The 26,510-nt window shown below is 41.6% G+C and overlaps 1 protein-coding gene across 1 annotated transcript in view; it reads left to right on the top strand.

Annotated features, from left to right (window-relative positions):
• Window positions 1-3,345: 3,345 nt before the first annotated feature.
• Window positions 3,346-26,510, top strand: part of SEPSECS (Sep (O-phosphoserine) tRNA:Sec (selenocysteine) tRNA synthase) — a 62,860-nt gene continuing 39,695 nt past the window's right edge. Inside the window, exon 1 of the mRNA XM_041752484.1 lies at window positions 3,346-3,672. The gene's annotated coding sequence lies outside the window, so the exon portion shown is untranslated. The remainder of the gene's footprint in view (window positions 3,673-26,510) is intronic.

Here is a 26,510-nt window from a genome sequence, read left to right on the forward strand (position 1 = left end):
ATGGGCCTTATCTCTTGATGGGAGGAGTGGCAAATAACTTTTGGCCATTTTTATCTTTGCACTATTTACATAAGAAGAACCTAACAAGACTGTGACTCGGGTAGAGTCTGAGCTTCATAGTGATCAAGAATGAGAGGATTAGAGCACATGGGTGGCTCAGTGGTTGAGTATCTGCCTTTGGCTCTGGGTGTGATCCCAGGGTCCTGGGATCAAGTCCTGCATCGGGCTGGGCTCCTCGTGGGAAGCCTGCCTCTCACTCTGCCTGTGTCTCTGCCTCTCTCTCTGTTTGTCTCATGAATAAATAAATAAAATCTTTTTTAAAAATGGGAGGATTAAAGAACTAGCTTAAGTTAGATAAAGTGAAGACTGATGTTCCATAAAGTTAGCTACAACCAAATCCCAAAACAATGGGATTAATTAATTAGATTGGCTAATCTAATTAATAAATTAATTAGATATTAGAATTGCTGAAGAGGAAAAATATATAAGGAAAAATAATATGTTTAATAAAGGATTGCTATTGACATAGAAATAACTTTACAAATTAATGGTAGAAATACATATGGAAATCAAAGGACCCAGAATATACAAAAACAACCCTAAAATACAAAAAGAACAAATATGATGGACGTACTCTTTCTGATTTCAAAAATTACCACAAAACTATTGTAATTAAGACTGTGTGGTACTGGCATAGGATATAATATAGATCAGTAGAATAGAATTAAGAATTCAGAAATAAATCAATTTATGGTCAATTAATTTTTGACAAGGGTGCCAAGAACAATTCAGTGGGAAAGGATTAGTCTTTTCAACAAATAATACTGAAATGACTGGATAACCACATGCAAAAGAATGAAGTTGGATCCTTACCTCCTACTATTATATACAAAAAAACAACTCAAATGCTTTTGTCTTTGGATTGGGCAATGGTTTCTTAGATGTGAAACCTGAAGCATAGCAACCAAAGAAAACATAGCTTGGTTGGGTTTCATTAAAATTTAAAACTTTTGTGCATTAAAGGACACTATCGAGAAAGGAAAAAGACACATGAAATGGGAGAAATTTTTTCAAGTCATATATCTAGCAAGGAATTAGTATTCAGAATATATAAGGAATTCATAACTCTACATTAAAAAGACAGATTACCCATTTGATAAATGGGCACAGGATTTGAATAGATTTTTTTTTAAAGAAGATATACAAATGGCCAATGAGCACATGAGGACATCATTCATCATTAGGGAAAAGCAAATCAAAACCACAATGAGATAGCACATCATACCTACTAGTATAGCTATAGTAAAAGACAGATAACAAGTATTGATGAGGATCTAGAGAAATTGGAGCCCTCATACATTGTTGATGGGATATAAGATGGCAAAGCTGCTCTGGAAAACCACTGGATAGTTGCCCTGAAAGTTAAACATAGGTTAACCAAATGACCCTCAATCTCATTCCAAGATACATACCCAAGATAACTGAAATGATATAAACTGCTATTACATTTCTACAGAGCAGATTATAGTCATCATGACTTTTTAAATTTTATTTTACTTTATTTTTTTAAGTAGGCTCCCAGGTGTGGGACTTGAACTCATGTCCCTGAGATCAAGAATCTCTCTTGAGCTGAGATCAAAAGTCAGACCCTTAACCAACTGAGCCACCCAGGAGCCCCAGAAATAGTTCTTATTACTTTAAATGTGTATACCCTTCAGCCCAAAAATTTCACTTCTCAGAACATATTCTAATGAAATATATTAAGGCAAGAGTGCAAAATATATGTCTAAAATATTGCCTGAAGTGTCATTTAGTAGATTTGGAAATAAGGTATAATATCTAGTGATATAAGGTAATAAGGTATAATATCTAGCAATAGGAAATCAGTTAGGACATAATTTCTATTAGTCAGTGGAACACTTAGCACTTCTTTAAGGATATTGTGTTGCTGGGCTTTTTTCCTTGCAGTTTTTCCTGTCCTGAGGAGATGAAATGAACAGACCAGGGCAAACATCTATTTTTCTTATGCACCTCTGGGCCCCATTCCCAGAAGATGGACTGTGTATTTGAAGCAGAGGAGGGGAATGTGTGATGTTTGCAAATTCTTTTTTGACAGTTCCTCTAGGTTGTATGTGCAGGGTGTGTGATGCTGAGTTGCTTTTTATGTGTGTGTTTAAGAGCTGGGCGGAAGAAAGATGCCCCTTGGTCTCCTAAATGAGAGAAGAGAACTGTGATCAGGAGTGGACAAGGCTCACAATTTCAGCCTGGAGGAATGGAGGAAGTTCAATAAAAGAGGTGAGAACAGCTCCTGTCTGGGAGAGGCTCTCCTCACAAGCCCGCAGGATACCAGAGGCTGCTTGCTGTCTGCTCACAAACCACCACGCAGCCTCCCTGACTCGGGGCCCAGCATCCCTTAACAATCTATGCTTCTCACCTTTAGGCAGGTTGTTGGAACTGTATGGGGTAAGGCCTAGACTTTGCTTCACATTGAGTGGCTGTGCCCCTTTTGGCCCTGAAACTTCCATTTCATTGCAATGAGTCTAAGTAAAACTTAACTCTGGGTGGAGGCAGGGTTGTCCAGCCTGAATTTTAACAGGTCCTATAATATCTATTTACTGGAAGGGAAAAATGTCATTAATATATTAAGTAGAAAAAACAAAGCTGAGAAATTATGTATGTTGTGATTTCTATTTTTATATAAAAAAGCATACAAGTATCTGTATAGAAAAAATATTTTTTAAAGATTTATTTATTTACTTAATTTGAAAGAGAGAGACAGAATGTACACGTGCAGGGAGTGGGGCAGAGGGAGAGAGAGAGAGACAATCTCGAACAGACTCCCTGCTGAGTGGGAAGCCCAAAGCAGGGCTCAATCTCATGACCCTGAGATCATGACCTGAGCCGAAGTTAAGAGTCAGACGCTTAACCGACTAAGCCCCCCAGGTGCCCCTAGACAAAATATTTTGATGAGCATCCACTCAGTGGTGTGTTTCTGGAGGTGATCCTTATCTTCTTATTATATACTTCCTTGTCTTATTATACTTCACTGGTGTTTGAGCTTGGTCTGGTCTTTTTTTTTTTTTTTTTTTTTTTTCTGTGAGCATATACAGTACTTTATAAAAAGAAGAAGTGCAACTTTTTTTTTTTTTTAAGTATGCCAATGTGAAAGGGTTAGGTAGATATTATGGGTCTGAATAGGTGGACTTTGGAGCCTGGCAGGTCAATGGTGACACGTGGAAAAGCTCATGACACAAGAGTGACTACAGATTGTAGGGCAGAGGGTATTTACTTTCTGGTCCACTTAATACCTACCCCTCTCCAGATGCTAGCGGTCATGTTTCCTTGTGGGTCACGTGGAAGTAAAAGGGATGTCAAAAACTGGTTCTGTTAAAGGAAGAGTATTATGGACTGAATGATTTCACCCTCAGAATGCGACTACATGAGATGGGGTCTTCAAAGAGGTGACTAGATGAAGACGAGGCCCTTAGGTGGGCTTTAATCCAATCTGGTTGGCATTCCTGTAAGAAGAGGAAATTAGACACATGGAGAGACACCACGGATGTGTCAGCACAGAGAGAACAGACCATGTAAGGACAAAGCCAGAAGGCAGCCAAGGAGGGAGGTCTCAGAAGAAACTAAACCTGTCAACACTTTGATCTAGCTTCCAGCACTGTAAGTGTTTAAGTCACCTGGTCTGCTGTTTTGTTATGGTAGCCCTAGTAAATGAATGCAAGGATATTCACAATTTTCAGTTTTTGCATGTGGCAATGGGTAAATTTTTCAGCCCCAATATATTCGCAAATGCTGCCTTTTTTGCTTTCACTGAGAGTACCTTTCTTCAACAAATATTTCATAAGAAGAACCTCATCAAAGAAGTTGTCTCTATTTATGATGCTGCATAATTATAGGCCGCCTACATTTCATATCATTCCAGTTCAGAACATAAATTGGTCCAATTAAAAATAGGTGCATTAGCAAATGATTCATCTTACAAGTTGAGATATTTCAAAATGCAATTACAGAATTTCAATATTAATATTGTACACTAGTTGAAGGCTCATTGTTTAATTTGTTCAGAACCTCCTGTGCTAGAAAAGGATAAATTTCCAGTCTCCCTGTTTGCAAATCATGCTTCCAATAACAATTTTGAAACCTCATTTGATAAATACTTGATTAGAAATATTCATAAGCACATGATAGTTTTATTAGTCATCAGAGAAGAGTCCATTAAAATCACAGTGAGTTTCATTTAATAAAAAAGACAGACACTATCAAGTGTTGTCAAGGATATGGTGCAATTGGAACTCTCATGCGCTGCTGGTAGGACTATAGTCACTTTGGCAAACAGTATGGCATGACATTACAAAGTCAAAAATTCGCTATCATACAAGCATACATATGAGCAGAAATTGTACTTCTGGCTATTTACCTGGAAGAGGTGAAAACATATGTCCTAACAAAACAGGTACACGAATGGTTGTGGCAACATTATTCACAATAGCCCCAAACTGGTATCAAGCCAATGGCCCATCACTGTTGAATGGATAAATGAAATGTGGGGTATTGATAGTATGGAAAACCACACAGCAATAAAAAGGAAGGAAGTTTCTTTTTTTTTTTTTTCTTGAGAGAGAGAGAGACAGAGAGAGCAGAGGGAGGGGCTAGAGAGAGATAGAGAGAGAGAGAGAGAGAGAATCTCAAGCAGGCTCCTGGCTGAGCTTGGAGCTCGAACTCATGACCCTGAGATCGAGCCAAAATCAAGAGGTAGATGCTCAACTGACTGAGCCACTCAGGCGCTCTGGAAGGAAATATTAATTCAGACAACAAAATGGATACATCTCAAAATATTATACTAAGTAAAGCCCAAAGATTCCAAACAGTACGAATCTATTTATATGAAATTCTATAATATGCAAAACTATAATAACAGAGACATCGTGGTTGCTTGGGGCCAGGGTAAGGGAAGATAAATGAATACAAAAGGGTCCGAAGAAACTTTTTAGGGCGGGAGAATTGTTCTACCTTCTTAATTGTGGTAGCGGTTAAATGATTGTAAAAAATTACAGACATTCATCAAACCGGACACTTAAAATAACTATAGACATTACCTTGATTAACAAAAAAGAGGGGAAAATTTCCAATTAGAAACAACATACAATCAAAATTCAGAGGACTTGTTTCCCAATAAAAGTTTGATACACTGGTATGGGGCAAGCAGATTTGATATCAGATTTAGTATCAGATCGCATGGTTGCTGGTTTGCAGCCTCAAGCGTTCCCCAGGGTGAAATTCAAAACTGACCTCCCCTTGCAAAGGGTGAGCAGAGACTGAAGAAAGGTGTGCACTTCCCGATAGGAGGGTGGTAGTTTTAATAAACCACGGAAGTTAACAGACGAAACTTGCCTTGGGCGACAGTAGGATGAGCAGATCTCTGCACCTGCTCACCAGAATCATAGGAGCTTATATGAAGGCTTCACGGGGTTCAGTGAAGATGGTCTCATGTAGAGGCCAGATGGTCTCCACAATACCTTGCTCTCTCGAGGCTACATTCTTGAAGTGGCTCCCACTGTGGGACTAGTGGGTGGAACGTACATTCTAAGAACAGGGGAAGGAGTGAGAAGCCTCCATCGGCCCGTGTCAGCCAGGTCACATCCTCTTGGTGACCTCATCTAGCATGAAGACATTCCACCAACCCTTTCAGAAAGCACAATCTTCCTGTAGAAGGTGGTAAAGCAGAGTGAATGAACACGAGTAGCTTGCCCAAGGAAATAGCTGCTGCGTGGTGAGGCTGGGATGCAATTAGATCTGAGTTCAGAGCTCACTTCCATTTGCTGCTTGCCTTTGACTTCTTAATTGCACCTGACGTTAGTGTTTAACATGATCTTTGGAGGCCACTTGAACATGCTTTGAACAGTATTTCAGGAGAAACCTCATCTTTAGCTCGTTTTAAATCTTGTTTTCGGGTCAAGTCCTCTATCACAGCCTTCTGCTCCACGAGTGGTCCCAGGATGAGTCTCAGGGGTCCCTCCTTCACCTCTGGGTCTCCTTCATTTCATTTGTTAAAAAAGATTTTTTATTTATTTATCTGAGACTGAGAGAGAGAGAGAGTAAGCACACAGAGGGAGAGGGAGAAGCAGACTCCCCGCTGAGCAGGGAGCCTGACGTGGGGCTTGATCCTAGGACCCCTGGATCATGATCGGAGCTGAAGGCAGATGCTTAACTGACTGAGCCACTCAGGTGCTCCTGTATCTCCTTCATGTCAATCAATCTCTCACATCCCTTTCCTACCCGTCAGTGGCTCACACTCAGGAAAGTCCAGTCCTCTGGGGGGTATTCAAAAACATGCACCAGCGAGCTTTCGGACCTACTGGTACTTAGGAGGCAAAATTTGGGAATGGTAAGTGTTATGCCATGCGTGGCTCATGAATGGATCATCCAGCCCAAATTGCCAATAGCACTCCCCCCAAAACACTTTGGCTAAATCTTGTCTCTAGAGACCTAATTCAAGTAATCTCTGCAAGGCTTTCTGTGCCCAACCTGGTCCCAAGTCACCTTTCCTTCTTGAAAGACTCTATGCTGCTGTTACCTCCGTTCTTCTGCATAGCATTCAGTCCTACATTTTCTGTCCGCCCCCCCCTTCTTGCTGTAAAAGCCTGTCTCTCAAAGCACATTGGAGGCGCTATGGCTTCAGGAAGCCAGTCTGCTATCCAATTGCGTCCAGCACTCCGTGGCTACAGTGCTTTGCTTGCTCACTCACTCAATCACGAAATGATTTAAAAAGGCTTCAATTGGCAGTGATGTAGGAATTTCTTTAGGGACTTATAGCGAGAGAGACAAGAACAGGGGGCCTTCCTATATAGAAGGAATAAAATATGTATGTATCCCCAGGGGTGGGGGAGGCTGGTCGGAATGGGGGACGTCAGCTGTGTCTGGCCTTTCCCCGGGCAGCATCAGCGATGGTTCTCCCAAAACCTCCGGTTAGCACTTAATTCTGCACAGGCAGTCACTGTGATTCATGCACCAGGCCATTAATCCAGTAAGAAGCTGCTAAATGGGCAGACGAACAAAAACAGGAGGCCCTTCTGAGAGCTGTAAATTATTTCTCATAACAGCTTTATATACTTGAAAGTGAAGGGTATTCCAGGAGCGTGGTGGAAGGTACATGGAACCTCAGTTTCTAATAAAAACCTAGGAAATCTGATTCAACCCGTAACACACTGAAGACTTATTTTGTACAAGTGGCTGGACTGGCACAGAGATGAATAAAGCGACAGCACTTAACCTCTCAGGAGTTCAGAAACTCCACAGAGTGACTCTCAACACTACTTTTCCCCTCCCTTGCCCCTGTCTCTTGATCTAAGAGGGAGCCCCTTCACACCCTCTCTAGACCTTCTCCACCTCTCCGCCCCACCTGCTGTTGCTAGGTTTTCTGAAAGTCGAGATGGATGGCAGCCGTGGCCTCTTCACCTGGGTTCCCTGGCGTCCCCTGCCCGATGTCCCAGCGTCCACAAACCAGCACACGAGCGTTTCCAAAAAGCAATCTGATCCAGACACTCAGTAAAGGGTGCAGACCCAGTGCAATACCCCCTGCTCTCTTGTTTTTTGTTTTTTAAGATTTTATTTATTTATGCATGAGAGACAGAGAGGCAGAGACATAGGCAGAAGCAGGCTCCCCAAGAGGAGCCGGTTGTGGGACTTGATCCCTGACCCTGGGATCATGCCCTGAGCCAAAGGCAGAAATTCAACCACTAAGCACCCAAGCATCACATGCTCTCTTATTTTAAGGATGAAATTCGAACCCGTCGCCAAGGCCTTTACCCACTGCAGCTCTGTTTGCACACCTGGCCTTTCTGTGAATCGTTCCCCAAGCCTGACAGGCTGACCCTCTGGCAGTTTCCCAGAATTCTATGCTCTTACTCTTGCTCCCTTACACCACATGTCTCAGCCCCAGTCCGGTTAATTGGGTTTGCAAGATTCAGTCCAGGTTCCCTGTCTTCCTCCTCCTGAACTTCCTCACTCATCACGTTCACTGCATCAGACTTCTTATGTCTCTCCAAGTCCACTATGTTTTCTTTTCTTTTTCTTTTTTTTTTTTTTTTAAAGATTTTATTTATCCATTCATGAGAGACACACAGAGAGAGGATGAGACCAGGCCGAGGGAGAAGCAGCTCCCTCCGGGAGCCCGATGTGGGACTGGATCCCAGGACCCGGGGGTCACGCCCTGAGCTGAAGGCAGACACTCAACCGCTGAGCCACCCAGGGTCCCACCACTTTGATTCTCTGCACTAAAGCACAAGAACTCTATCTGATCAGTCTTTGACTGCTCAGCACCCTGCCGGGGGCACAGTAAATGCTGACTATGTCTGAATGCGGGCCCGTGCAAGGTCATAATATAGGAGACAAGAATAGCCAATCCAGAGATGCGGGAATGCATGTTTATGTCCACGTGGCCCCTGCTTTGTTTCTAACACCACACTTGGAAAAGCTGCGGGCAATGCAATGCCTCATGGCTCCTGGATGATGATGGGCGTGGTAAGGTCTTAGATAGGTTTGTCATCTTTGGAGAAACCAAAACACATGTTTCCAATAGAATTCAGTCTTACAAATAATGTGAACATTCACGTTCACAGTGATATATGCATAGATTCATAGTTCGGTAGGTCGAACATTTTGGTTAAGTAGCTGAGTTTGAAACTTCATGATTTAAAGAATTTTGGGGGAAGATTTTATTTATTTGACAGAGACAGAGCATGTGCAAGAATCGGGGGTGAGAGAGGGAGGAGCAGGTTCTCTTCCCAGAGATCACGATGGACCTGGGACACGGGACCCTGGGATCATGACCTGAGCCAAGGCAGATGCTTAATGGAGTGAGCCATCCAGGGGCCCCTGAAACTTCATGATTTTATCAAACAATCTGCCTTGCCTTTGACTCGGTTTTATTTTATTGGGACTGTGTATTGGTTTCTTAGGTCTACCATAACAAATTTCTACAAACCTGGTGGTTTGAAACAACAAATACTTATGCTCTCCCCATTCTCGAAGCCAGAAGTCCAAAACCATCTGTTGGCAAGCAGCTTTCCCCGTGAAGGCTCTAGGGGACAATCCTTCCTTGCCCCTTCCAGGCCCTGGTGGCTGCAGCTGTTCCGTGGCCTGTGCTGCACCCATGCATCCGTGCCTCCATCTTCACACGGTCTTCTCTTTCCCCCATTTCTCTCTTTCTTCTGTCTCTTCTAAGGACACTTGTCATTGGATTAGGTAATTACCTCAGTAATCCATGGTGAACTTGTCTTGTTATACTTAACATGATTAAGTCTGCAAAGACTCTTTTTCCAAGTAAGGTCCTATTCACAAGTTCCAGAGATTAGGGCATAGACATATCTTTTTTTTTTTTTTTTTGAAGAGGCACAATTCAATCTACTATAGACTGGAAAGAGTAGTTTTAAATACCCTTATAAAAGCCATTTGGATTAAATTCTAGGTAATGTGATTATTTTACCCTAATTTTAAGTAACTATTTTGAAGTGTTGGGGGAGGGGAGAGTCTTACTTCCTCAAGTTGAAAGGAGCTGCAACTGAGTCAGAATTCAGTTTTGTGTGTGTGTGTGTGTGTGTGTGCGTGTGTGTGTGCGTGTGTGTTTTGAGCATTGAGTATTAATATCAAATGGGAATGCCACCTACTGGCTGCTAGGATTCACAACTGGCAGAACTTGGATCTGACACTAAATGCAGAGTGACATGTGGCTGCATAGATAATAAACCTAATTATATGGTACCCGTTAGCACATTTGAAAACGTAAAATGGCTTTTCAAACACATTGGATATGTTGAGTCCAGTAAGGATACTTGTCAAATTTAGTTTTCTCTTGGGTTTTGAAGCTGTGAGCTTGAAGAGAGTCCACTTTTTCCCCTTAGAGTTGATGATATTTCATGCTCATTAAGAAGCAAGGAGAGACAGATAAACTCCCTTAGAATCCCTGAGCATCAGCCCTAGAGTTGACAATAAAAGGATGGGGAAGTACTACATTTATAGTACTATGGTGCCACGAAATCAATCCTTTCATCCAGTCCAGGAGATGGCAAGCTATGTCGCAGGCCAAGTCTCGTCCACTGTCTGATTTATAAATAAAGTTTTATTGGAATATAGCTATCTATAAGTCAGGAAGAGGATCCTTATCCTAACTGACTCTGCTGGTACCCAATCTTGGATTTCTGTCTCCTAGACTGTGCGAAATAGATTTCTGATGTTTGAGCCACCCAGTATATTGTTATGGCTTCCTGAGGTGACTAAGACACTAATGCATTAGATGAGGGTCTAGGGATGGGGACAGAATCAAGGTGGCTTATTGGTTTCTTGGTCTGAGCACATGGACCAATGGTGGTGCCTTTTACCAAGATGGACATAATCTCCATCTATAGACTCTTAGAATTTCTTTTCTTTTTTTTTTAAGATTGATTTATTATTTGAGAGAGAGCAAGAGAGAGAGAGAGCACACATGAGTTGAGGGTGGAGGAGTAGAGGGGGAAGGAGAGAGAGAATCTGAAGCAGACTCCATGCTGAGCATGGAGCCTGACACATGGCTCAATCTCACGACTTGAGATCATTACCTGAGTTGAAATCACGAATTGGCTGCTCGAGCAACTGAACAATCCAGTTGCCCCTAGACTTCTAGGATTTCTTGTGTACAAGTCAGAGGGCCTGTATAATAATGTTCATCCATGAGGGAATCCTTTACTGTGTGCCTGAGAAGACTTATGACAAAGAAAGTAGGGGAGATAGTATTTTAGTTAATATAGACATGCACTTACTGTTTTATAAGAAATATTCCTGGGGGAGAGGGGAGGAATGAGGGGGTTACAGGGGGGCATTCAGCTTTTATTCTTACTAGAAGAGTTGTCACTGGGGTGTAGAGCAGGTGTAGGGATGATAAATAAAAACCAGAGCAGTGCTAAATGCAATTTGGTCTCTCTGGTCAGTTCTTTTGGTGTCTATTCATTTAACTACAATTGTCTTCTTTAACTTGATGTAGTAAATTTTACTGATCTATTTCTTAATGTTGAACCATTCTAGCAGTGCTGAAATAAAATCTACATGGAAATGGTATACGATCCTTTCAATATACTACCAGGTTTGATTTGCTAATAATTAATTATTCAGCTAACTTGTTCATTAATATTCAATCTTTTTCCAAAAAATAAGGCTATTATATTTGTCTTTGCTTTTCTATTTTATTAATTTTAGCTTTTATCTTTATTAATAGCCTTCTCTTATTTCCTTTGTTTTATTTTATTCTCTTTGTTTCTTTTAAAATATTTATTTATTTAAGAGAGAGAAAGCGTACACGAGAGAGAGAGAGAGAGAGGAAGAGAGCAGAGGGAAGGGCAGAGGGAGAGGGAGAGAGAGAGAATCCCAAGCAGACTCCTTGCTGAGCATGGAGCCTCACAACTCTGAGATCTGAGATCTGAGCCAAAATCAAGAGTTGGACACTTAACCGACGGACCACCTTTCTTAAATTGGCCACCTATTTCATTTATTTTCAGATTTTTTCAAATAATGATAGCATTTAAGCATTAACCCAAATTCAACTTGCCATTTGAGTATCATGCTACCTGTATGCAAAGGCTTGGGTATGAAGTCACTTCCTTATTGTTTTCTTGTTTATTTTTGCTTTGTTTTTAAAATTAAGTTTTAAAAAAAATTCAGTTTTAACACTCCCAAATTGCTTAAGGGTTGGGTTTTTTGGTTTTGTGTGTGTTTTCTCTAGAGACAATATATTTCAGAATTTATCGAGGTTGTCTTTCTCATCAACTATATGACCAATTTTTGTAAATATGCCTTAAATATAAGAGTAGAAGGTAGGTAGGAAATGAATTCTCAGTTACTCGTGGGTTGTCAGTGAAAACTTGAGATTCCCGGCAGAGCACACATGATGTGTTTGAGTCTGTTATCTCCTACTGGTGCTTCCATCTTAAACCGGGTCTGCACCATTTCCTTCATTATGGTATCTTGCTTAATCATGTTCCTTCCACCCCATTTTAGACTTATTACATATTTTATGTTCCTCATTTCTTCTACTTTCTTTACTTCTGCAAGCTCGGTCACATCTATACCACTTGGACCTGTCGAGGCAAATGTACAAACTATCATTTCTGAGAGATTCAGCGTGTCTTCCAAGTCATGACCTTGGGAAGTTTGAGGAAACAAGTCTTCTACAGAAGGTACAAATAGTCTGGTAAACAGAGTACCAGAATATTAGTTTATCATGTAAGTCCGCTTGTTGTAAAAGAGAACCACATACTGTCTTCAGAGATGAAGTGAGGGAATGAGGCCAGGTGGGCTTCTCCAGAAAGCAGACTTGGGTTCACATTGCAGCTTTGCCTCTGATGGGCTGTGCCCTTGGGGCAAATTTCTTTCCCTCCCTGAGTTTGCTTTTTTTACTTGCAAAAGTGGAGTTTCACTCGCTCATTGCTTCCTTTATTGAAGCACTGTGATTTGGGCATCCAAGTATGTAGTAGTAGCTGGGGATGCAATGATGAGCAAGCACAGATACAGTCCCTTACAGATAATAATTTCGTAGTATTGTTGTATGAATTAAATGGGATAATTCAAACAAAAGGTCTAGTGCAGAACAATCTGCTATTGTTACTATTAATCTTAAATTGTATGTGATTCAAATGCCTAATTGGAACAGCCAGACTAGGGATTCGGTTTTATTTCTTAAGATGTCCAGCCCTATGAGGAGTACTTGTTGGTTTTTACTCTCCACTGTTCCTTCTGGCCTACAGCGGTCCCACCACCACCTCGTTTAGCTCTGTTAACTCTGTGTATCTGAGCAAATTATTGGCAGAAAGAAGGAAGGGGCCAGGAGGGACCCTCCCCACCCATTCTGTGTTCCCCCTTGGTTAGTGCATTCTTTCATTCTCTCAAAATTATTCAGTATCTTTTGTACATTGGATAATGAATTAAGTGCAGGATAAGCAAAACAAGCAGACTGTGGCCTTTGTCCTTGAGAAACCAAGAATATTCCAGACCCAAATTCTAAAAATGGATCAGAACTCAGAGTATCCTAGAACATAGTAAGGAGGGTGTTCTTCAATTAGCATTCGGGGTAGTGTTTGGAAAAACCTAGGTCTCATAACTTTTATAAATTCAAATGCAGCTCGGTGTCGCTTGGGGATAGAATTTTCCTTGATGTCTTAACTGTCTGCCAGCCAACTTTCTGCCTCCTTCTGCCTTCACTTTTATTTCAGCTGGACATCTCCTAACATCCCGAGAAGGAAATGTTTCTAAGCTATAAAGAACTTGAAATGTGTTTTTCAAAAGTACATTTTTCAACATTCAAGGAATTTCAAGAAATGTACCATTTGCCTCAGGGCAGATGATTTAAAAGATCTCTCTTGTGATGGCTTCAAATAAGTTAGTGATTGGAAAGCTGATGCACGAATATAAGGCATTATTATTCCACACTGATGCTTCAGAGGAGGGAACTAGTTAGGGGAATATTTTCCTCCCTAACATTTATCCCTGCTGAAATAAGTCAAAATACCCAATGTTCTTTGTATTCAGAGGTGACACTGGTACCAGCACGACTGTCAGGGGCTGTCAATCCTGGGCTTCTGGAAGCAATGTCACGGTGCTTTAACTTGCTTTTCGGTTTGCTCAGCATGTCTTTGAAGCATTGCCTCTATTCGTCTCTTCCACAGCTGACTGTTCAGCCAAATTGCACCATTTCAGCAGGAACTCAACTAAATACTTAAAAGCCAGTGGGCAAGCCTCCTCCTTGTTGAGGATTTAAGCCTGTGTGCTTCACACAGTGATCCTCAGACAGGCAGGCAGCAGCCACATTCCCCGGGCGCGCTAGGGACATTCCACATTCCTGGACCTCATCCCCAGACCTACGCCTCCCGAAATTCTGAATGGGAGATCAGGTTACCTGTGTTTTACACAAATTTTCCCCTGGTGATGCCCTGATGGTTAAGATCTATGAGTTGGGGCCTTTTACAGTCACCAACTCTGTTTGGGTTGAGGCTCATGTATTTCTTTTATTTTTTTATATTTATTTATTTATTTATTTATTTATTTATTTATTTATTTATAAATTATTGGAATTCAATTTGCCAACATATAGCATAACACCCAGTGGTGTATTTCCTTACACACACACAGACATCAACACTCTGCAGAAGCCTATTCCCAGAAATATTCCTGAACATCACAAAGGGCAAGTCTGTTCATATGATTCAAATCTTCCCAGAAAACTCTCTGTTCTTTAAATATATTGTGGCTTATATTTTGTTTTCTTTCTGTGTGTGGCTTATATTTTGAAAATATCCCACGTGCAATCAAGTATACCTTCCTAAATGACTAGACAGCTAACAAATCAAGTTCAAAACATTAACATACTCTGAGAGAGAAGGAGCTTGAATAGTGAGAGTAAAATTACAACTTTCACAGGGAGGGGAAAAGCCCTCTTGGCTGATACACAGGCGAGAGCACTTTTGGGTTATTTGCTAAGAAAATTGAAAGTGCACCACCTTCCCAGACAGGTACACCCTCGGGGCAGGTTACCCTCCTCCCTCTGGCTGTCTAGATGCCGTCCCCCTGGCTCAGAACTCCATTTCCATCTACATTGTTTCTATAAGCACAGGCAACATTTCTGCATATGTTTTTTAACTTTTTTTTTGAGGTTGTAGATTTGTAGGAAATTGTACAAAAACTATATCCTATTAGTTCTGTTTCTCTGGAGAACCCCGACTAACACAGTCACTCTCCAGTGCCAGGATGTAGTTGCAGTTCCAACTCCCTAGTAGCTGGGGACAGAGGGAATGGAAGACACAGCTGCTTCTCCCAGTTTGGACTAGGAAATGGCACATTTCACCTTCACTTCATGTTCCATTGGCTAGAACTCAGTCATAAGTCCATGGCCAACTGCAACAGGAGCTGAGAAAAGGTGTCTAGATGAAAGGTGGTCTCCCTTCAACTTCCAAAAAGGGAGGTTTCCTTTATTTTTTTATTTTTTATTTTTATAAATTTATTTTTTATTGGTGTTCAATTTGCCAACATATAGAATAACACCCAGTGCTCATCCTGTCAAGTGCCCACCTCAGTGCCCATCACCCAGTCATCCCCACCCCCCGCCCACCTCCCCTTCCATCACCCCTAGTTCATTTCCCAAAGTTAGGAGTCTTTCATGTTCTGTCTCCCAAAAAAGGGAGGTTTTCTTAAGGGGAAGGTGGGGGAGAGGGAATGGCTCTGGGGTAGGCAAAACATGTGGGTGGAATAAGGATGAGTATCTAGATGAGGCTACAAATTTTCATCGTAGAGTCATTTATGAGAATGAAAATATTTTACTATATGTCGGCAAGTTGAATTTAAATTAAAAAAATAATTTAAAAAGTAAATAAAAAGTTAAAAAACAACATCAGGGTTACCTAAGGGGGTGGGGGTGGAAGGCAGAAGCACATGTGGTGGCTTTTGTAATCCAACAATTCAAGTTCAAACTTGCCTTTAGGGCCTTCTCCAGAAAGGTGTACCAGGCTTCTTTTTATCTCTACAGTATTGCTTTTCTCTTCCCTTCTGGAGCACTCTCTATTTTCAGACAGAGCCTTAATCCACTTTCAAATGCTACCTGCAGCTTAAGCTTGATGTCTAAATTAATTGGGGTCTTCAATTATATAGCACATCTCATTTAGACTATGACAGTTACCTATATACAGATGGCATCCTCCTCTACTAGATCAGATATTTCTAAAAGGTTTTTTTCTTTTCTTTCAATATTGTGGCTTGGTCATGTTTGTATTCCTGCAATATCCAGCAAATAATAACAATTGCTACAGTTTATTGAGTGCAACTGTTTACTGACTGTAGTTATTTTGTATATCTTTCATCTCACACAAAAGAGGTATTCATATTGGCTCCTTTTTGCAGATTAGGAAAGTGAAACAAAGAAGTAAAATAATTTGTCCAAGAGTCAGAGTCAGGAAGCCCTAGAGACAGGATGTGAACCCATCTCTCTTAAATCCAAGAGCTTGGTCTTTTCAACTAGTCTCCTAATTGAGTGAAAATGCATGGTTTTGAACAAACCACATGTAGATAATTAAGAATTGACCAAGGAGTGTATGTTCGTCTTCTTGGGAATGTCTCCGGGCCGGTTCTCCTCAGCCTTTGAGGACAGAGAACGGTCTCAGAGGTAACAGGCTTTCCCAGAGTCAAGCTCAGATTCTGACTCAGGTCTGTAGGTTCACAAATGGTTTTCAGCTCTCTGTAGAAATGATTCTCGGCTCTATAGAACTCAACCGTTGGTAAGATGATGTCAGAGGCCTGAAAAAAGTCTAGAATGTTAACTTATTAGTGTTTTGGAAGATGGAGAAGTGACAACCACATCAGCGTAGGTGTCAGATGGTCAGCATGATCTTTTATCAATAGGGAAACTAAGATGCAGAATGTATTTCCTGCCTTTTTCCAAAAACAGTTTGAGCCCATTGCAAAGGGAGTGGCAATTTTTAAGGAATACAGTCACCAGTGAGGCATGATGAGTCATTCTTGATGAAAACGCTGAATCTGCCAAGCTAATGGGAAGACTCATATTGAATCATCAATGCTCCATCTTTCCTGGGCAATACTGGACAATTTTTTTTCTTTCAACATCTCCATTTTCAGCATGAAAGTCAGTATTGATTGGAGCTTCACTTTCTTGGTTTGGGACTGTGAAAGTGGTGGTCTTCTAACTCAGACTCTAATAATATTCCCTTCCCAGAATTATAATTGCAGTTTGGGCAGCTGTCATAGGGGATGACGATGCCTTAGGCTTAGTTACTTAGGGATAGGGCATTTCATCAGTCTTTCTGTAGGTGTGAATAATGCAGGAAAAATAGTTATTTATTTTGGGGGAAGTGAGTGATGCTTTAATGTTTTTTTCACCCATAAAAAATGTGGTACATAAGTGAGATTTCGAAGGAAAGAAATATAAATGCCTAGAGAAGCAGTTAGGATCGAATGTGGGAAGCGGACATGATTCTAGATATTTTAACTATGAAGGAACTTAACGTAGGGAATAAGATGTTTACAAAATCATTAGGAGGTCTAGAGATGTGGGCTCTAGACTGGGCTTCTAGAACAGACTCTCAGAATACTGTTAAAATTGACCCACCAGGGAAGCTACCTCCTCCAAGACCACCATGAGGGCTATGACGTCGGGAACCCCTTACTGAGACTGTTCTTGTATCAGGAAGCCACACTGCCTCTGGACACCCAGAGAATGGACTTTAAAAGGCCAAAAAACAAAACAAAACAAAACAAAACAAAAAAAACCCCTCACATTTTCACTGCCTTGCTGGCTGATGACAACACGGTTCAAAGAAGCAAGAAAGTGCCCTCCACCTTCCAAGTCTCACACAAGTACATCTAAAGGGTTACACTTAATTTGCTTCTAGAATGCCAGTTAGGAGGAAGTTTGGAGAATGTAGTTTGAGGTTATCCAGCCCCGGGTAAGGTGCACGAGAAGGAAGCTGAGCGAGCCAGCCCACACCGGGGGGCCAGCGGCGACTGGCTCTACCAGGCGGTGGGCCCCCCTGTGCCATGTGCGGGCCGAGCCCCCCTGCACCCGTCATTGCCTTCCCTCACTATCCTTATGCCCCTTTCCCAGGCACGCAAACTGGGGCCTACAGAGGTTGGGTAATTTGCACAGACTTGCGGGGAGGAAGAAGAGCCAGTTGTAGACTCCATCTGCCTGATTCTGGAGCCACTTCCCCAGCGGCTTGGCCACTCGCCTTGATCACAGCTCTGCCACCCGCCCTCCCTCTGTGTCAAAGGCCTGGGAAGCTCTTCCTCGCTCTCTTTCAAGTGTCAGCGAGCCCCAGGCTCTGGGCCGGTTCACACACTCCTGACAAGTCTCCTGCAGCTTTTCTCTTGCTCCTGCTTTTACAGGGGATTATCCCCTCTCGGCGGGCTTAGTGCTCAGAGGCAGCCTTCTCTACCTACCTCCTCACCCTCTGGAGAGAGAACCGCTTTACGCATCCCAGGGCAGGTCTTAAATTACCTCCTGCTACATCCACATCGACTTTTATTTCATCTCCCTCCATCTGAAATAGAGAAGATGAAGGCGAGACCAAGCTCTCTGAATTCTGAGGCTCAGCAAAATGTAATTACTACCTTTTTTTTTTTTTTTTGCCCCTAATCACAGGAGACTTTTCTGAGCAACCTAGTTACTGATTCTGCTCTTTCCCCACTTGCTCCTTCCAACTGCTCTTTGAAGCTTGGCGTTGGCATGGAAGTTATTTTGCTTCAAATTGCTTAAGAGGCCTCGTTAATGAGGTTGATGACAGCCAGATCCTGCCATGCTTCTTAAGACACTTGTCATTTCCCCTACCCCAAACATTTTGGAACACATGTGAATGGAATGACAAAATAGCATGGTCAAGTATTTGCTTTTTGCATCTGCTAATGGAAAATAGCTCCTCCATGATTGGAAATGTCCTCTTAATCTGAGAGGTCACCGATTTGTCCCTGATCCCTGCTCTCTGTCCTCTCTCCTCCCCTGGGTTCATTCAGCAACCACCAAATGATAAGCAATCTTTTGGACCCATTCTTATTTTCTCCACTCAGAAATGATTGTGAATGCTTACCATGTGCCAGGCACTGTGCTAAGTGCTAGGAAGAGTAGGTGAATCAGTGGTCAGGGTTCTTGTTTTCCAGAAGCTTCCATTCCAGATTTACATAAGCAATCAATTCATAAAAGAATTTTAAGTGAACATGTAGAGCATTTACTTCAAATTAAGTTCCTGTTTAGATAAGACGTTTGGATGACTTGACATTTAAACTGAAAGCCAGCCAGGCAAAAGAAGAGGCTAAGATGGGTTAGGGCAGGAAGCAGAGCATGTGGATAAATCCTCAGGTGAGAAAAGAAAAAGATGTGTTTCAGGGTCTGTAGAGAGGTCAGCGAGATGGGAGCCCACTGGTGAGGGAGGATAGTGCTCGGTGTTAGTGAGGGGCCAGACCTTGTAGGACCTTACAGGTCAAGATAAGGAGTCTAGATTGTACGCTCAGTGTAACGGGAAAACGTTAAAAGGGAAGCATGTGATTTGATACAGAATTAAAAGATAATTCTCGCTGCGGGATGCAGACTGGAGGGAGATAAGATAAGCCAACGTGGAAGCAGAGAGGCCACTGCATCTGTTCAAGGGGAGACGACAAGAGGACAGGTCTAGGTGGTGGTGTGGGAAGTGGAGAGAAAGGGGTGGGGTGAGGCGTGATAAGGTTGCTGATGAATGAGGTGTGGGCGGTCTTGGGCAGAGGCCTATGATGCCTTCCACACTTTCAGCATCAAGGAATCCCAGCACCACTATGGTGTGTGTGTGTGTGTGGGGGGGGGGGCTCCTTCTCTGCATGGGGTTGTTAATGGGTTTTGTGACTTAGCATACTTCTTGGTAACTTGTCCTCTCTCTCCTTCTGGCTCTAATCTTGTTAATCCATCCACATCCCAGTGGACAGAACCCTGACACTACATACTGACAGTGTGGGGGAGTGGGAGAGAGAGAGCACAGTCTCTGGAGTCAGAAGCCTGGTCACAATCCTGGCTATTTCCCTTGACTGATGGTGCCATCCTACCCGGCTTTCCTGACACTTTGCTTCTTCAGTTGTGAAATGCAGTGAGGTTACTCATGCCAGCACCGTGGTATTGCTGGGAGGATTGAATGAGTGACTGCAGGTAAAGTTTGAGCAGGGCCTGGCGCACAGGCTCCGTGTGAGGGTGTATTAGTATAAAGCAGATGACCAGGTGCTGTTGAGCTGCCTTTATTTCACCCTGTGACCACTGTCACCTCAGGACTTAGTGCTTCAAGGCATCCCCTAAGTAGACCCACCCCTACAGTGGATTAACAAGAAAAGACTAAGTGTTTCATAGGGAGATGGAGGGTAGGGATTTCCTCTAGAACGTACAGCATTTCACTTCCAATCCCCTGTTGAAAACCTGGCCCCTTCTCTTTCTCCCTGGCCATTTGCTGCACATCAACCTCCCACCACACTGCCTTCTTGCGGTGTCCCTGCCCCTTGGACCTGGACTCTCCTCGTTTCATCCACAGCTTTTTTTCACAGAAACCCCGTTGGTTTTGCTAATCTCCTCTTTGTTTTCTATTTCCCTAATTTCTGGTCTTTCTTATTTCTTTCCTTCCATATTCTTTGGGTATATTTTCTGTTCTTTTACTAAATTTAGCTCAGAAAATCTTTTCTTTTTAAGATTTTATTTATTTATTCATGAGAGACACACAGAGAGAGGCAGAGACATAGCAAGAGGGAGAACTAGGCTCCTTCCAGGGAGCCCAATGTGGGACTCGATCCCAGGACCGCGGGATCACAACCTGAGGCAAAGGCAGAGGCTCAACCACTGAGCCACCCACGTGCCCCTAGCTCAGAAAGTCTTAAGCCTTTTTTTTTTTTGTCTATACGCTTTCCCCCCTACATCCTCCATTCCCCTACTGTATACGTTTAAAGCTATTTTCTGTAAGTCTTAATATGCAGTGGTTTTATTACCATTCAGTTCAAAATTCTTTTTAGTTTCTGATATAATATTTTCTATGATATATGGATTATGCTTAATTTCCAAATAAGCCTTGTTTCTATTATTGCTTCTTAGTCGCAATGTGGCAGAGAGTGCTCTGTATGATTTCACAGCTTTGAAATGTGTTGTGACTTGTATGACCCAGGATATAGTCAATTCTGGTAAATGTTCCATGTGAGCTTGAAAAGAACTGCGCTTCCCAATTTGGAATAGTATTCTATGAACGTACATTAAGTGATGCTGTGTGGCCCGTTCTGATGAGAGATGAAACGATTACTCAGAGTCCAATATCTTGGATCAAAGAGAGGCCCAAAGAGGCTACACCATCAGGCACCACCAAGGAGGGCAGGTGCTAAGGTGAAGCTCCCAGTCTGGGGGCTTAAGAAAGCAATCACGTGAGACCCCTGGGTGGCTCAGCAGTTGAGCATCTGCCTTTGGCTCAGGTGGTAATCCTGGGGTCCTGGGATCGAGTCCCACATCGGGCTCCCAGTGAGGAACCTGCTTCTCCCTCTGCCTGTGTGTCTACCTCTCTGTGTCTCTCATGAATAAATAAAATAAAATCTTAAAAAAAAAATAAATCAATCACGTGAGGGGCAGCCAGGAACTGCATCCATGACTATGTGCACGGTTCTCAGAGGAGCATTAACTAGGGGCTGCAGGAGATGGGACGACGGACCACAACAGGCCCGGCTATCTATCCACCATCATTGCTGTCTTCAGCATGTACTGAATTCAGTACGGACCAATGGCAGGAAGAACTGGCTTTTGCCATACACCTGTTGTCATTTATGCCTGTCCCTTTTCTTGTTGTTTCTTTTATCCCCAGAGGTCTTGCTCCCCAACAAGGTCAAGTTACTAAGCATGGAGTTTCTATATCTTTACCAATTTTGGGGTTAAGTATCATCAATTCAATGTCCCAGTATGACTGTAAATTTGTCTATTTTTCCTTTTGTCAGTTTTGACTTTATGTATTTTTTTAAAAGATTTTATTTATTCATGAGACAGAGAGAGAGAGAGAGAGAGAGATGCAAAGACCCAGGCAGAGGGAGAAGCAGGCTCCATGCAGGGAGCCTGACATGGGACTCGATCTCAGGTCTCCAGGATCACGCCCTGGGCCGAAGGCAGGCGCCAAACCGCTGAGCCATCCAGGGATCCCCGACTTTATGTATTTCGAAACTGTTATTATGTATACACAAATTTAAAAATATTCTATCTTCCCGGTGAATTGAATCTTTTATCATTATGAAGTATTCCTCTTTATGTTTAATAATGCCGTGCGTCGTTTTTTATATGTATATTTTTTATTGGAGTTCGACTTGCCAACATATAGCGTAACACCCAGTGTTCATCCCATCAAGTGCATCCCTCAGTGCCTGTCACCCAGTTGCCATGTGTCTTAAAGTCTACTTTTAAAATCTATTATTAGTAATCTTTGCTGGCTTTCTGTTTTGTTAATATTTGCAAGTTGTATCTTTTCCCATAGCTTTTTTTTTTTAAGATTTTATTCATTTATTTATTCATGAGAGACACAGATTGAGAGAGAGGCAGAGACACAGGCAGAGGGAGAAGCAGGCTCCGTGCATGGAGGCTTGGGACTCGATCCCATGTCTCCAGGATCAGGCCCTGGACCAAAGGCAGCAATAAACCGCTGAGCCACCAGGGCTGCCCTTTTTTCATAGCTTTTGGTTTTAGATGTGTTCTCAGTAGCATGTAATTGCTTCTGTTGTTCAAAATCTAGTCTGGGGACACCTGGGTGGTTCAGCGGTTGAGCACCTGCCCCTGGCTCAGGGTGTGATCCGCAGTCTCAGGATCGAGTCCCACATCAGGTTCCCTGCCTAGAGCCTGCTTCTCCTTCTGCCTACATCTCTGCCTTTCTCTCTCCGGGTCTTTCATGAATAAATAAATAAAATCTTAAAAAAAAAATCTAGACTGATAATCATCATCTTCTAAAAGGAATATTTAGCTCACCTACATTTAATACTGGTTTCTACGTGTCCTATCCATTTCTTTTTCTCTCTTTCCTGCCTTATCTGAAGTGATCATTTTTTATTATTTTTTTCTGTATTAGATTGGAAATTATATTTTACTATTTCTTTAAGGGTTACCCTAGAAATGACAAAAAAAATTCTATATTTGCAAAAATCCTAAGTAGATTGGTATTTTTACTCTTCTGAGACAATACAAGTCTCTTTGGAACAGAATTTCCCAAATTCTAATGTGTATATAAATCACAGAGGACCCTGTTAAAATGGGAATTCTGATTTAGCAAGTCTGGAGAAAGGCTCAAGATTCTCCTTTCTAATAACCTCTATGTGCCAGTCTAGGAGTAAAAAGCTCTTCGAACACTTCAACTCTATTTAATTAAATGTTAGTTAAGTGCTTTGATTCTATACATATATAAACCCCTCAACACATTACTGTAGTTTTTTATATAGATAATATTAACCTACATTCACTCACACTTAACTTGCCAGTTTTGGTGCTTTTTACCCTTCTTGCATTGCATAGTCCATCTGAAACCAGTTTCTTTTTGCCTTACTTAAAGACACTCTTTAGGGTTTCTTTTCATGGTGTTCTGTTGGTGAAAATTCTGTTTTTATCTGAAAATGTACCCTTAACTTTTTAAAAAATAAACTTTTTATTTTGGAATACTTTTAAAATTACAGAGATAAAACAGAAGGTTCTCATATATTCTTCTCTCAGTTTTCCCCAATGTTAATTTTTTTTAATTTTTAAAATTTTTTAATTTTTTCCCCCAATGTTAATTTTATCTTACCATAATACATTTACTGAAACTAAGAAGCAACTTGACACATACTCTTGACCATACTTCAGACATTATTTGGATTTCTCTAGTTTTTTCATTAGTGTCTTCCTTCTGCTTCAGGATCCACTCTAGGATACCATAAGTGATTAAGTCATTTGAATATCATGTATACCTGATATGGGAAGTGCATTGAATTTCTGTGGTATTCTCCAAACCAATAGCTCTGGTCTAATCATGAGAAAATATCCAACTTCAATTGTGGAACATTCTAGAAAACACCTGGCCAGTATTCCTCAAAGTTTTCACAGTCATGGAGAATAAGAAGAAACTGAGAAATTATAATAGCTTGAAGGAAACAAAGGAGACGTGATAACTGAATGCAATGTGCTTTCCTGGATTGGCACATTGAAAAAGGCAAAGCAAAAATTGACCTCAGAAAAGCAACTACTTAAGGTAGCATTATGCCAAGATGATATTTGGGTTAGATACTAATGGGAAACAAGGGACAAAAATTTTATTGATCGTCCTGAAGTCTTGAAAAAATTGATAATCCTTACCTGTTTGTTTTTTTTTCACTGGCAAGAGTAGAGTGTTAAAAGGGCTAGTGTAGGGTGTGAGAAGACCTTTGGATATAGGACCTTCAAAGATTTTATTTAGAGGAGGGGCAGAGGGAGAGAGAGAGAGAATCTCAAGTAGACTCTGTACTCATTGTGGAGCCAGACACAGGGCTCGATCTCACAATTCTGGGATCATGATCCTGAGATCATGACCTCAGCTGAAATCAAGAATCAGATGCTTAACCAGCTGAGCTACCCAGGAGACTTTGGATATAAGACCTTCAACTATTGCTTTGAACTCTTCCTTTGCTTCTGGTTTCAAGGGATATTGGAGATGTTGAGTCACAGTTTCGTAGGACCTATTTTTTGGGTTCTGCTTCAATTATTTTTTCTCTGTCAGGAGATGTTGGAGGTCGTAGAATGTCAGAAATAAGGCAAGATCTTTATCTGGGAGGGCAAAGATATACACATATATCTTTATACACATATATATATATAGTTATATAACAGACACAACCTATTATTAATAGAAGAGTCCTCTGGAACTTTGATACTTCTTTCCATTGAGCATTTAATATTATGATTCCATTTGCAGAGTAAGTCTCTGCTTATTAAATTTGCAGGGGTGCTGTTACAGAGCAAAAAGGAATGCTTTTCACTCAAGAGTGCAAGTCCTGCAGTTAAGGGCCGGCAGGTAGGAAAAAAATCTGTGGGTTGTTTGAAAGACATATCACTTGTGTACATGTTTAGTCTGAGGAAGAGGTTGAGCAAGATGAGGGATTTAATGTAGTAAGAGGAGCACCCCTTTCTACCGGGAATTGATTAGGTTGACAATCTATATTCAACTTGAGTGTTTAAGGTGTTGCGCGCGCTGCGGCAACATGATCAGGGTCCTGAGGATAAGGGGATGAGGAAAATAAAAGTAAAGAGATGGGGACAGGAGGGACACAGTGGATGATGTCCAAGCAGTGCCAGCTTTATTCAAGGTTTTACAACATTTTATAGCATGAGCAAAACAAAGCCAAGAAGGTGTTTATTTTTAGCAGGTTTGTGAAACCCTCCAAAGTTCCCCTTTCTCAGCATGCAAGACAGACTCATGGGTGCCAGAAGACCTTGGTAAATAGATAAGCTTGTTGCTCCAGATGTGCATACTTCGAAGGAATATTAGGTATGGTAAACAGACCAGCAAGGACAGACAGACCCTTATTTACATTGATGACCAGGTCAGAATAAGTTTTATCTACTGTGTTATGTGGGCGATCACGTACAAGCCAGCCCTGAGAACCATTGCTCAAGCCCTTTCTCAAGCGTCTACCAACTATTCACCCTTTAGGCTCTCGAGCCTTTTGAGTGAATGAGGGACGCAAGTCCGGGCCTGGTTTGGTTCAGTTACTCCAGCTAGTTTGTGGTCGCCCACATTAAGGGTTAAGTCAGGGTATTGGGAACTGTTTCTTTCTTCAGAGTGCCCTCTTTGATCACAAATGAGGGTTTTTCTCTGTGTCTGTTTTTCTTTTATAAGATGGGACATTCTTTTTGCCAGTGTCCCTTCTGTTTACAACATCTACAATGTCCTTGTCAAAAACGGTTGCTTGGGAGGTGTGCCACCCAGCTGTTTGATCTACAAGATCATCGTTTATTTTAGATTGTCACATTTTTATTCTAAACCCTTCTTTTTTTCCCCCCTAAATCTTTATTTAAATCCTAGTTAGTTAACGTATAGTATAATATTGGTTTCTGGAGTAGAATTTTGTGATTCACCACTTACATAAAACACCCAGTGCTCCTCACAATAAGTTCCCTCCTTAATACCCATCACTCATTTATTCTAAATCCTTCTTAAAATGTTCCAACAAGTGTTCAGGCAAAGATGCTATTTCCTATCCTAATTTCTATTTTTGAATCAGGCTTCAGCTTCAAGTTCAGCTCCACTGAGAGATTGAGATGAAAAGGGTGTTTTTACACTGACACCTTTGTAAACTCCCAAATGTTGTTAGAAGTCTTTTCTCATCTAGCACAAAAATCTCTTATATTTTTACCTTTTTTCTGTTTTCATGATTAAATTATAGTCCAATCAATTTTTACTGGAAATGTTTAGGGGATACAACTGGTAAGAGATTTGCCCTACACTTCAGGCCTTTTTTTTTTTTTTTTGGACCCTAGCTTTATTAAAAGAGATCCTGTAACCCTTTCTGGGTTAATCCAATTAGCCTTTGCTATTCAAGATTTAGCATCTGAGGTCCTGATTACGATGTGTACACAATGATGTAGGTTAGGCAACCCTGAATCATATGCACCCAAAAGAATTGTAAATTCTTCCAGGAATAGTTGCTGGTCTTCTTGGGGGCTTTGTAGGGAGGTCTTCACCTATAGCTCTTAATTCATCTTGGGTCCAATGTTCAAATTCTACAGTTGCCTGCATACCTGGTTCATAAGACAGATGGATGTTTAGAAGCAACTGACATTTTATGGTGGCAGGAGGTTGTTGGGAAAACATAGAGGATCTGTTCAAGAGTAAGAGACAGACGTAGTTGACAGAAGTGAGGAAAGACAGAGATGAGAAGGATAGAGAGGAAGAGGGATATTGGATATAGGGTAGCAAGTGGAGGACCAGGAGAGGGAGGATTTACTCAGCAAT

Source organism: Vulpes lagopus, chromosome 4 (assembly GCF_018345385.1).
Source record: "Vulpes lagopus strain Blue_001 chromosome 4, ASM1834538v1, whole genome shotgun sequence".
Lineage (NCBI taxonomy): Eukaryota > Metazoa > Chordata > Mammalia > Carnivora > Canidae > Vulpes > Vulpes lagopus.